We start from the raw sequence: 12,990 nt of genomic DNA on the forward strand, positions 1-12,990 counted from the left end.
AATTAGCCGGGCGTGGTGGCAGTCGTCTGTAGTCCCAGCTACTAGGGAGGCTGAGGCAGGAGAATGGTGTGAACCCGGGAGGCGGAGCTTGCAGTGAGCCGAGATTGCGCCACTGCACTCCAGCCTGGGTGACAGAGTGAGATTTCGTCTCAAAAAAAAAAAAAAAAGATTGAAGATTGGATGGCATTTTTAAGGGGAAAAGTAAACCATGTGTAGCATGTCGTAGCATTGGGAAATAAAGGTTTCGGGACTGTTGCAGCCAAAGAAACTTTGTCGGACAGGGCGTTTCTGGATAGGACACGGGTAGGGGAAAAATGGGCACCCTTTGATTTGGTTCAAACACGTTTTCATTGCTCTGGACGCCAAATGGAAATACGGCCAAAATTTAGTTAAAGGACTTCTCTTGCCTGAAGATTTTTGGCCGGGGATCTCACGGGTTTGGCCTCTGGGTTGGGATGACAAGTGCCCCTGTGGGATACACAGCCCCAGGCCTCATCGGTCACTCGGCCTCCCTCTGGTTCCGCAGGTTGGTCCAGGCGTCCTTGGCCGGGACAGGACCAGCTCAGCGCGCGGGGCACGGAACCTCGGCCGCCGGGTTTTCGGTTTCCACGTTTCCTTCCCAGGCCTCTCCCACTTCCTCTTCTCACCAGTGCCCGCCCGCCCGCCCGCAAAGTCCGGGTTGTGAGGCTGCGCCTCTCTCAGGATCGTGGCCGCCTCCCCCCGGGACCGAAGGGAGGGAATTCCTGTGGGTCTCAGAAGTGCCAAGAGTGCGCGGCAAGACGGGAAATTGCAAAAGACCTCACCCCTCTGCCCTCCCCCGCGGTTTTCCAGTAACTCCCGCCCCTCCGCGCTTGCCCCGCAGCTGATTCATAACCCCGGCCCGAGCCGCCTCTGCACGTCCGCCCCGGCGCCCGCACCCGCGCCCCACGCGCCGCCGAGGACTCGGCCCGGCTCGTGGAGCCCTTCGCCCGCGGCGTGAGTATCCCCGACCGGCCCGTCCCCGCTCTGCTCGCGCCCTGCCGCTGCGCCGCCCTCAGTGGCTTTTCCGACGGGCGAGCCCGGTGCTGCGCGGGAAAGAATCCGACAACTTCGCAGCCCTTCCCGGCTGGACGCGACCGGGAGTGCAGCTGCCGGTTCCCCTCCTCGGTGCCGCCTCTGCCCAGCGTTTGCCTTGGCTGGGCTACCACCTGCGCTCGGACGGCGCTCGGAGGGTCCTCGCCCCCGGCCCGCCTACCTGCTGGGTAAAAACTAAACGATTCATTCCTTACAGGCCGCACAGTGCCGAGTCGCCCATTTCCCAGCCTGTTTGAAATTCACCATCCCAGCGCCTTTTTCTCAAATGATGGGGGAATGTTTGTTGAGTGAAAATTCCCACTTGAATCCCTCTTGCCTCTCTCCCAATACATCGTGTGGGGGAGTTCATTGCCTCCCCTACCTCTCCTCTCGTAACCCTTAACTCCCACCTGAGAGAGCCATTTTTCTGGGAATCCGTTTATCTCTCCCACCTGGTCCCTAGTGTAGAAGCGGGAGGAGCTCAGGCACAGGTGGAGAGAGGAACCCCCGGGCGACTCTGCAATAGTGTCCGTCCGGGGCGCTTACCTTCTCCAGCCACCTAGGCACGGAGGGGTTCAGTAACTTGTCCAAGGCCATATAGCTAGCTGTGAGGGCGCTGAAATCCAAGCCCGGCTCTCGCAGGCTAGGGCTTTACCCCTGACACCGCGATTCCTTTCTCAATAGTTTTTCATCTGCCCTTCATCCACCCACCCATGCGTGCCTGCATCCGTCCATCCATCCTGCCTGCCTTGCTGCGGGAGGCACAGTGCTAGGTGCTGCTGATGGAGTGGCTTAGTAACATACCTGCCTTGAAAACACTTTGGGAACATGATATTCAAGAGAAGTAAATGGGAGGGTCTATGTAGGCAGAGAAGATAGAATTGAATGTAGGATACTTAGTTTGAGCTAGAAGGAATTCTGATGGAGGAGAAAGAAATTTTTGGGTCTTATTCCCAAGATTAAAACTGACTTGGAACATGGGTCAAACTACTTATCACCTCTTAGTTTCCTTGTCTGCAAATAATAATGGTTCATACTTACTGTGGACCAGCCCCTATTCTAAGCACTTGACAAACGCTAGCTTATTTAAGCTTCACGAGTGAGGCGGGTACTAGTTTTTATTCTATTTTATTGAGGAAACTGAGGCCCAAAGAGGTTTTGTAACTTGTCTAGGGTTACACAGCTAGCAGGTGACAGTATCAGGATTTGGGTTTGGAGTCTGCTCATGATCACTGTGCTGTAGCTCAAACTCTAAGACTGGGTGGGGTGTTTCATTATGGTCTTGCTTTGTCTCTCTCCTGGGCTGCTTTAAAATGCACTCAGAGCCCTTGATGTTCCCAAACTCCGCTGTGTCTGAGAATCATTTCTTGAGCTTTCAAAGCATCAAACTCCAACCACAGCCCCCTATTCAGTCTTCAGGAAATACTGTTTTCCCCGTAGCATTTGTTCAGTGCCTCCAGTGGCAGGAAGCTCACCACCTCACATTTTATTGTGGGAAGAGCTAGTTCTCTGCTGTAAACTGCCTCCTTGTGACTTATATCTTGGTCCCAGTTCCCGTTTGTCCCAGCAGGTGTGGCTAAGCCTTTTGCATCAAAGGTGACTTTGAGAGAAAACGGCTGGTCTTGGGTGTTTCTTCCGCAGGGACCCGAGCCGCATTGGGGAGAACACATAAACACTGGGTCTTTCCCCCTCTACCCTTTTCTTTAACCTGAACAGACCAAGAACACATGCAGAGGTGTTCCTGGATCTCTCATGTTTTTGTGACCCTTTTGTCCTGAGGACAACACCGAATCAGGAGAACTGTTACGGTTTTCGAGGAGGAATCAGTGGTACTGTATTTAACAAGAAGAAGGTGTGTATTTTCCTTGTGGGAAAGGGCTGAGGCGTTCGTTGGCTGCAATAGAAGAGAATCTTAGTGAGTGTGGGCTTGCTCGCTTACAGGAACTGTGAGCCTTGGCCCTCCTATGCCTGGGGGAGGAAATCCTTCTTGATTGCTTAAAAAATGTGTAAAATGGGGGAAAAAAACCCAAACCAAAACAAATAGAATATCATGGCCTTGCTGGAGAAACCCCCTCCTCCAAGCAGGCTTCTTTGTAGCTACATGAAGGGAGAATTTCTTTTCCAACAGCTGTGTTGGTGGCTTCATAGCCTTCCTTCCCTCCTCATTTTAGTTCTACTGGTCACTCTGCATTTGTGCACTCCATGTTGTAGTCTATTTTTGTGTTTTGAAAATAATACAAATAATAACAACTTATTCTCACTCAATATAGAAGTGAAGTGAAATGTAGACGTGCCATCACCATCCTCCCTACTCCCACTCAGAAGAGGGAAGGTTAAGTTTGATAATACCATTCTAAGGCTTATTTTTCTTTTCTATAGATTTACACAATACATACATATACATATGTTTTAAATATGCAAATGATCTTACTATACTTATTGTGCAGCTTGCTTTTTCACTTTCCAAGTCTTAGAGATCTTTCCATTGTCTCTACGTACCTCTTTTGTTAATGGCTACGTGTTATTCCTTTTTTGTGTGTGTGAGATGGTCTCACTCTGTCACACAGGCAAAAGTGCAGTGTCATGATCATGGCTCACTGCAGCCTTGACCTTCTGGGCTCAAGTGATCCTCCCACCTCAGCCTCCTGAGAAGCTGGAACTACAGGCACATGCCACCACACCTGACTTTTTTTGTTTTGTATTTTTTGTAAAGATTGGGTCTCTGCATGATGCCCAGACTGGTGTTGAACTCCTGGGCTCAAGCAGTCCACCTGCCTTGGCCTCCCAAAGTGCTGGGATTACAGGTGTGAGCCACTGCGCCTGGCCAGCTACATGTTATTCTAAAGTAGAAATAGAATGTAATTTATCCATCCTTTCCTGTATTGATGGACATTCAGCATTAGCAACATTGCTTCAGAGCAGATCACACGTTCATCTTCCTGCTCAAGTGTGAGTATTTCTGTGGAAGAGAATCTGAGAGAGGTATTCTTGTGTCAAAGGGTTTGCCCATTTTTCCACTTGATAGATACGAAGTGAAAGGTAACGATGTAACTTAATATTTTCGTAAAGTTTTAGACAGCTGATCCAATAGCATTTATTTAATAATTCGTCTTTTTTCCAACTCATTTGAAATTCTGTTTTTATCATTAAATAAATTCCTGTTTGTAAAAGGGTCTGTGTCAGGACTCTATTCTGTTTCATTGATCTTTTTTTTGTGTCTTTTCCTATACCAGTATTACTCTGAGTTAACTACTGTAGCTTTATAGTGTTTTTGAAAATCTTGTAGTATATATTTGTACTTTTTAAAACAACTTTTTTATAAATCACATACAGTTTCTCTTTACAAATAGCCTGTCAAGTTTAATAAAATTCTACTTTTAATTAAGATTTTATTGAGTTTATAATTGTTAGCAATTTTTAATGCTTTAATATCCACTTTGGTATGAGCTCCAAGCTTTAAGGAAGCTGTCATGTGAACTTTGGTTAGTGACTTATCTGATTTCAAATACTGGCTCCACATCAGATTAACTGGGTCAGTTTGGATAAATTACTTGTCAACTTTCTTATCCTTAATTTCCTCCTCTGTGAATGGGAATGATAATATAATCCTTTTCTTAGCGCTGTTGTGAGGGTTCAATTAATAAATGCATGTAAGTCACTTAGCAAAGCACGTTGTAGAGAGTTAGTATCTAATACATGCTAGCTGGGATCTTTTTCATATTTATATCCTACTCATGGTTTTGCAGAGGGCCCTACTGGTAATAGGAACCAGTAAATAATTTCCTTTATTTATTGGTAGTATCCTAAGAGACAAAAATATATCATATATTTTAAATATAGTAGTGTTTCTCAAACTTCAATATGCATATGAATCACCTGAGGATATTATTTAAATGCAGATTCAAGAGGTCTAAGGTCTGGCCTGAGATTTTGCATTTCTGACAAGCTATCATGTGATGTTAATACTGCTGGTCCTTTGTCCACATTTGGGTGCACAGTCTTGTACTAACTATTTAAATTTATGCTGCTAGTGATAGTACTTCCTATTTGTAATAAATATGATTGACAGGATTTTTAAATTGATTTCTTTTAAAATTACATGCTAAAGAACTAAGTTATAGTTGTTTTCCTTTCTCCTTCTTCTCTCCCTCCCTTCCTTTATTTTTCTTAAAAGAAAGAGGGTTGGTGAGATCGCTAAATAGAATACCTAGCTCTGTTCTTAGATCTAGAATCATTAAGGCAATTAACTATCTGGATTATTTTAAGTCAACTATCTGTTGACTTAAGATGAAGACAGCCATATAAAATATATGCAGCTTGAATATGACATTTAATGTCAACTAAAGAAAAGCACAATTGTAAGTGGCTTCTGCAAATAGAAAAATGTAAGACATAAAGAACACTTGGAAAAATATAAGACAAAACAATTCTCAGAAAACAGTGATTGAGGTTTCATTGTTCATGTGTATGCCAGCTTTTGAGAAGATGTGCATCAACAGAAGTTATGCTTTCTTGTGAGTAAATTTTTCATACACCATGTTATTTCTTGGTCACCTCTTTCTACTTTCAGTCTCCCTAATGGGGGATTTTGAGCAAGTTTACTTCATATATATACTTCAGTGTGCCTGTCTGTCAGCAGGGGATGGTAGTATGATTTTTCTACTCAGGACACTGGTTACTTTTTGCATTTGGAAATAGTTCATTAAAGTATCTACACTCTCTCAGAACCTAAGAGGTTACGTTTTCTGTACAGAAACACACAGCATCCTCCCAGGCTGATCCAGTATGTAAAAACTGCCAACTTTTTTCAAGTCTGTTCAATACCATGGGTTGGATTGGAAACACAAACACTGTCAACTAGTTTACTTGTGTTGGGATATATGACTTCAATTGTGGAAATAAGGAAATTGCCACTTGCACAAGACTGAGCTTAATATGTTTAAAACATGCACACACATACACGTTTTAAGGAATGCTTTATGTTGCAGAACTGTATAACTTAAAGTGAGTTATCTATAATTTCTCTTATTCTGCCCACCTCCCTCCCTCCATCTCAGCTCTAAATTTATAACTTAGTGAGTGGGTGTGTCTTTTGGGGCTGGTTTGGATCCCTCAAGTAGAAGAGAGCAAGACAGAAACACATGTGCAAGAGATTTACTGGGGGAAGGACTTGTAAGGGGAAAGGGAGTAACAGTAGGCACAGAGCCTTCAGACCTAGTGCAGGTGTGATGCCTGTGGAAGGAGATGGGGGAGGAAGGAAGGTGGGAAGGAGTTGCTTCCAGCTGCAGCCATTGGCTGGGAGCAGCCTGGGGTGTGTGAATCTTCAGCAGATCTGAAGGGGCAGTGTCTGAAGGCTGTCAGTCATCTATGCTGTCTTGAAGGGAGCACTGAGGGGCACAGCTGTACACTGCCACAGTTCTCTTTCAGAGATGTTCTTAGGTATATACTGTTTTGAAACTGACTTATTTATTCACTGATGTGGTTTGGCTGTGTCCCCACCCAAATCTCATCTTGAATTGTGGCTCCCATAATTCCCTCATGTTGTGGGAGGAACCCAGTAGGAGATAACTGAATCATGGGGGCAGTTTCCCCCATACTGTTCTCATGGTAGTGAATAAGTCTCACGAGATCTGATGGTTTTATAAGGGGAAACCACTTTCACTTGGCTCTCATTCTTCTCTTGTCTGCCACCATGTGGAATGTGCCTTTCTCCTTCCACCATGACTGTGAGGCCTCCCCAACCACATGGAACTGTGAGTCCATTAAACCTCTTTCTTTTGTAAATTGCCCAGTCTCTGGTATATCTTTATCTGCAGTGTGAAAACGAACTAATACATTCACTCAATATTTTAGAATATTTTTCCGTGTCAGCGCATGGATCTAGTTCATTCTTTTTAACAGTTGTATGATGTTCCTTTGTAGAAATGCACCATAATTACTTTTCTGTTCTTTTTGAAAGGCTCTTGGATTTTCGTTTTTTCCCTCATGTACACAGTGCTATAACAGTCTTTAAACACATTTGCATACAACATGTGCAATACTCTACCTGTCTATCTATCATCTGTAGGGCAAAATTTCAGCAATAGAATTATAGAATGATTTCTGGATCAACAGAAATACACATAGAATTTTAGTAGATGTGGTCAAATGGACCTCCGTAAGGTTGTATGCTTTGATCATTAGTGAGTCACAATGCTTATTTCTGTAAACTCGTACCAATGTGAGGTATGAAGACCTTTTTAAATGTTACCAATTGGATACGACATAGACATACACAAGACATACACACACACACAATTGTCTTTAATTCTTAGTGATCTTGCCAAGTTTTTTGTGGGGGAGGGTGATATTTGTATTTCTCTCTTTTTGTGAATTATGTATTCATGTTTTTCTACAGAGTTCTGTGCCTGTTTTTACTTATTTCTAAGAACTCTTTGTATATGAGGGATAGCTCTTTGTGATACATACTGAAACTTTTGTTTTCATTTAAAGCACTAAAATGTTTCAGTGTTTATTAATCAGTATAGCTATCTTTATTATTCTTCACCCTCCCCCTACAATCCTTATCTTTTTTGCTTATGAGTTTTATATCATGCCTGACAGATTATAAAACTATTTACCTATGATTTAATCTAGTACTTTTAATGGTTTTATTTCTTACATTGATACCTTTGTTCATCTGGAATTTATTTTGCTGAAGGAAGTGAGGCAATAGCCATAATGATAAAATTAACATTAACTGGGTTTGCTGTATGTAGGTTCTCATAAGCCCATTTAATCCTCATGCCAATGCTATAAGGTAGGTTATTTTATTCTTCTCCTTCTACAGAAAAGGACATTGAAACCTAGAGGGGTTAAATCACTTGTGATTGGCCATATGGTTTTTAAGTACCAGGGTAGGAATTTGACCCTAAGCATTTTATGTCAGAGTCTGTGGTACTTAATTATTAATATTACAGCTTCCTTTTCCCACAAGTCTGCATGCTATTTTTCAGTACCATTTTGGGGAATGATTTATGTTTTCTCAAAAGTGATTTAAAATATCACCTTGAGAATATGTACATATTTTTTGGATTCAGAATACCCTTGGATTCCATTTTTCATTTTTTTATTTGGCTTCATTTACCTTGTAGAGACTCAGCTTTAATCCTAGCTGATGTCACAAATTCCAGAAATCTTGAACTGAATGTTGCTTTTTTAAAAAATCAGTTATTCATGAGCTAATTCAATTTTATAAATCAAGATTTACCTTATAACACTGGTGGAAACACTTAACCATTATCCAGTGGACAGGTTCAAGAGGTGGGGTGTGGGGGACGGACGTGAAAGGAGAAATGCTCAAAACTTCCCATGGCTGTAGCTTCTGATTGTGGAGCCTTGAGGAGGAAGGGAATTGGAGTGAACATTTGTAAGTAATCAACCCTATGCTGTAAGGCAGAGGCCTCTTCAAAGGGGCTCTCAAATATATAACTGGCAGTACTCTTAAAAAAAAAAAAAAAAGATAACCGAGCCTGAGAATCATGGAGAACCCGCAAGAAGTAGCATTCAACTCTTTGTACTGCTGCACAGGACTTTTTCATAAATGCATACACCCAGGCACGAGACCTCCAAGAAGGGGCTTCATCCTTTAAAATGGCATTTGCATAAGACATCATCAGGTCACCCAGCCAGTTTTGAAGAGTTTGGCAACACGCCCACGTTCTTGGGACATGAATGACTCTCATCACGCTGCTTCTCATGGGCATTATTTGTGGTGAGGAAACTTCCCAGGAATATTTCAGTAATGACAGAACAAGAAGTGTGGTGAGGAAGGGCAGACTAAAATCCATTTAAAAAGTTGTGTTTTATTATGCATGTGATCTTTTTCTGAGGGATTTTCATAAGCATCTTTACTGAGAATGAGATTTTGCAAAGAGACAAGATTTGATTAAGAAGTTCTACAAAATCAATGGGTGATTTTTCTTTCCTTCTTTTGCTCTGCAGAGAAGGAAAGTCAATGCAAGATTTATAAATTAGGCAATATTTGACAATAGTAAAAGTAGAAAGGCCCGAACAGGTATCTATTTTCATTAAAATAAGATTGAAAGCAAGGAAGAGAGAATGTGAGAAAATTAGTACGTACCCATTTTTATTCATTTACCAAATACTTACTGAGTAGCAACTGTGTTCTGGGACTGACAGACAATAGGGAATAAGATCCAGGCCTGCCTGCAAGTGGCTCATAGTCTAGTTGGGAATGATGGAGACCTGAAAAAGAGAGAGAAATGAAGAACAGATGTGGGGAAAGGACCAAGTAGTGGGGATGAAGCAGGAAGTATTTTTTCCCTTTCTAAATACTGCTGCTTCACACTTCCCTGACTTCCTTTTCTCACTGGAAGTTGGATGTAGCAATGCTCCTCACTGACAGTTGTCAGGAGAGAAAGCCGGCCGGGTGGATGAGAGAGCTGGCTGCCTTTCTTGTGCCAGAAGCAGAGCTGCAGAGGAGACACCATCAGGGTTGTCCTGGCCAGAGCAGCAGTGAGACTGTGTCGGGGCTGCAGGGGCTGTGCAGATTGCTCACCCCCACGACACAGCCCTCAGCCTTGAGGCAAGCTAGGAAAGCCTGGCCCAATCTTGGATTTTCACTTGATCTGCAGGAGGGGCCACAGTAGGGGGTGTGGAGCAGCACAGAGCTTCGTGCACTGACCTCCTAGCTTTTCTGTCTGTACTTCTGGTTTGGTGATGGTCTCGTCCCATGGGTTTAAGTACTATGTGTAAGCACTGACGATGCCTGAATGTATATGCCTAGCCAGGACCACTCCCAGACCGTCAAACTGTGTATCCGGCTAGCTGCCTGACATCTTTTCTTGGAGATGAAATAAGCATCTCGAACTTAACATGTGGCAAATTGAACTCTTGATACAGACCACCAGGTCTGTTCCTCCTACACTCCTCTGCTCCTCCATAAATGGTAATTCCATTCTCCGAGGGGCTCTGGTCAAAACTGTTGTAGCCATCCATGATATGTCACTTTGTCACCACCCCTGTCCTGTCAGATCTTTTAAATCACTCCCAAATTCCACCACTGCTCACTGCTTCTGTGGCTGTCACCTGCTCTGAAACCCTCATCATTCTTGCCTGGACCATTGCACTAACCCCCGCAACCCCCACTGCCACCGCCACACTGCCCCCCCCCACCTGTTGTGCCTCACTTCACTGTCGTCCCTTCAATCTCTCATCCTTGCAGGCTTCTGTTCAATGTAAACCAGACCGCGTTACTCCTCTGCTTAAAAGCCACAGTTACATCTGGCTCAGAGCAGAAGCCCAGTTTCTTCCCATGTTTTGCCTGCTCTGTTCTGCCTGTCTGCGTGCCCTCTAGATGTCTTCTCTGGCTCTCACCAGCTTGCTTGCTCACTCCTCTCTAGCCACACCTGGCCCCTCCTCGTTCCCTAAATCCTCCAAGCAGCCCACAACCTCAGGGTCTTTGCAGAGTTTTCTCCCTCACCTCTGGGCTTTTCATTGGGTTAGTCAGGGTCCCTTCCATCAGGAAACAGTTGGCACACTTGGAATAGGATAATTTGAGGAGAATTTATTTACAAGGTATAGAGCTGGGGACTTCTTGGGTCTTGGAAGCAGCTAACTTGGAATCATTGGTGTCTGTGTTTTTCACACTGCGTCAGCCGTGAGGAAGCCTGTTCCTGTGGCATTTACCAAAGAGGCCCCACAGCGTCTCTGGAATGTTCTTCCAGGTGTTGATTCCTGTTCTACACGTTTTGATATACTTTATTGATTTTAGCAGAAGGTTCTTGGACAGTAGCTAGGACTCATCTTCCCTCTGTCTGTGGTCCTCAGGTGACCTGGGGCCTGAAACACGGGGGGTGGCCTTGTCCAGTCCCACTGCTGGAAATAATAATCACTTTGCTCATGTGTAGGCAGTGACTACTGTGTCCCGCTTGCCCCTTCCCAACATGCGTGAGCTGATGACAGAAAAAACAGGGAATCTGAGCGCAGAAGCTAACCTTCTAGGATTCATAGCCTGACACATGTGACAGACAGTATAAAGGGCAGGAATTCCAGACAAGACTGTCTTGTGATCTCTTGTTTTTGGTTTTAGAGATAGGCTCTGACACCCAGGCTGGAATGTAGTGGTGTGATCATGGCTCACTGCACCCTTGAACTCCCAGATACAAGGGATCCACCTGACTCAGCCTCCCTTGAAACTGGGACTATGGGCACCTGCCACCATGCCCAGGTAATCTTAATTTTTATTTGCAGAGATGGATCTTGCTCTGTTGCCCAGTCTGGTCTGGAACTCTTGGCCTCAAGTGATCCTCCAGCCTCGGCCTCCCAAAATGCTGGGATTATAAGCATGAGCCATCATGCCTGGCCTAGACAAGACTATCCTGATGATTCTCAAAGGCTCTTCTGTGGTACCCAAACCATAGAAATACATCTTTTGTAAATACTCATGTCTTTCCATTGTGTTGCTTGACAGCTTTTATTCTCTAATTTCTGCTTACCCTTAAATGGCAAGTGGCTTCCAATTTTTAGTCGTAAGTTTTTCTGCCCTATAACCTTAATTTTTTGTGACATGTAAAATACTCGATATTCTAGGAAAACATCAAAATTTTAGAAACATTTTAAGTAGTCCTTTTTAAAAAACATTTGGCAACATGCACATCATTCTCTGAATCATCTGCTTTTGAATTTATGATATGAGATTTCCTTTCAATGGTGAACACCTTGCATTCCTCAGATGCTATGAATGTGAAGTGGATGAGATACTAAGCCCATAGAATATAAGGGATATTTTAAATTTCAAAGTGAGTGTCATTTTGGAGGATTTTCCTTTGACTTCCCCTTGGTTATGACTAGAAACTATCTCCTCTAGAATTAGTTTTCCCCCTGGCTTTAATATTCAGTTGTAATACAAACTCATTTGAAGTTTTATTTAAAATTGACACATAATAATTATACATAATTATGGGGTACAGGTGTGATGTTTCAGCGTATGTGTACATTGTATAATGATCAAAGTAATTAGCATGTTCAAAACTTTAAACATTTATCATTTCTTTCTGATAACATTTAAAACTCTCTCTTCTAGCTATCTTTTTATTTTTTTCTTGAGATGGAGTCTTGCTCTGTCGCCCAGGCTGGAGTGCAATGGCGCCATCTCAGCTTACTGTAACCGCCGCCTCCTAGGTTCAAGCAATTCTCCTGCTTCAGCCTCCCGAGTAGCTGGGACTATGGAGGCGTGCCACCATGCCTGGCTAATTTTTGTGTTTTTAGTAGAGATGGGGTTTTACCATGTTGGCCAGGCTGGTCTCAAACTCCTGACCTCAGGTGATCCTCCCACCTCAGCCTCCCAAAATGCTAGGATTACAGGCATGAGCCACCATGCCCAGCCTCTTCTAGCTATCTTTTAAAAAATTGTATATATAATAATTGTACATAATTTAGGGGGTATATGTGATATTTGGTACATGCATAAAATGCGTAGTAATTAAATCAGGGTCTTTAGGATATCTATCACCTGAAATATTTATCATTTCCTTGTGTTGGAGAAATTTTTTCCTCTAGCAGTTTTGAAATACACGATAAGTTGTTGTTAGCTATAATCACCCTGTGGTGCTATAGAACACTAGCCCTTGTTCCTCCAATCTAACTGCATGTTTGTGCCTGTTGACTGCCCCCTTCCTAACCCTTTTCAGCCTCAGATAACCATCATTCTATCTTCTGTTTCCATGAGATATACTTTTTTTTTTTAGCCCCCACATATGAATGAGAATATGTGATATTTTTCTTTCTGTGCCTGGCTTATTTCACTTAACATAATGACCTTGAGTTCTGTCCATGTTGCTGCAAATGACAGGATTTCATTTCTTTTTACAGCTGAATTGTATTCCACTGTGTATATATACCACATTTTCTGTATCACTCGTCCGGTGAACAACA

At 43.3% G+C, this 12,990-nt stretch overlaps 1 protein-coding gene across 2 annotated transcripts in view; it reads left to right on the forward strand.

Moving 5' to 3' along the window:
- The first annotated feature begins 666 nt into the window (after positions 1-666).
- The window catches only part of OSMR (oncostatin M receptor), an 85,779-nt gene continuing 73,455 nt past the window's right edge, over positions 667-12,990 (forward strand). For both annotated transcript variants that reach the window (XM_058430262.1, XM_032136077.2), the window contains exon 1: positions 667-975. The gene's annotated coding sequence lies outside the window, so the exon portion shown is untranslated. The remainder of the gene's footprint in view (positions 976-12,990) is intronic.

Source organism: Hylobates moloch, unplaced genomic scaffold (genome assembly GCF_009828535.3).
Source record: "Hylobates moloch isolate HMO894 unplaced genomic scaffold, HMol_V3 SCAFFOLD_17, whole genome shotgun sequence".
In the NCBI taxonomy this organism is placed as follows: Eukaryota; Metazoa; Chordata; class Mammalia; order Primates; family Hylobatidae; genus Hylobates; species Hylobates moloch.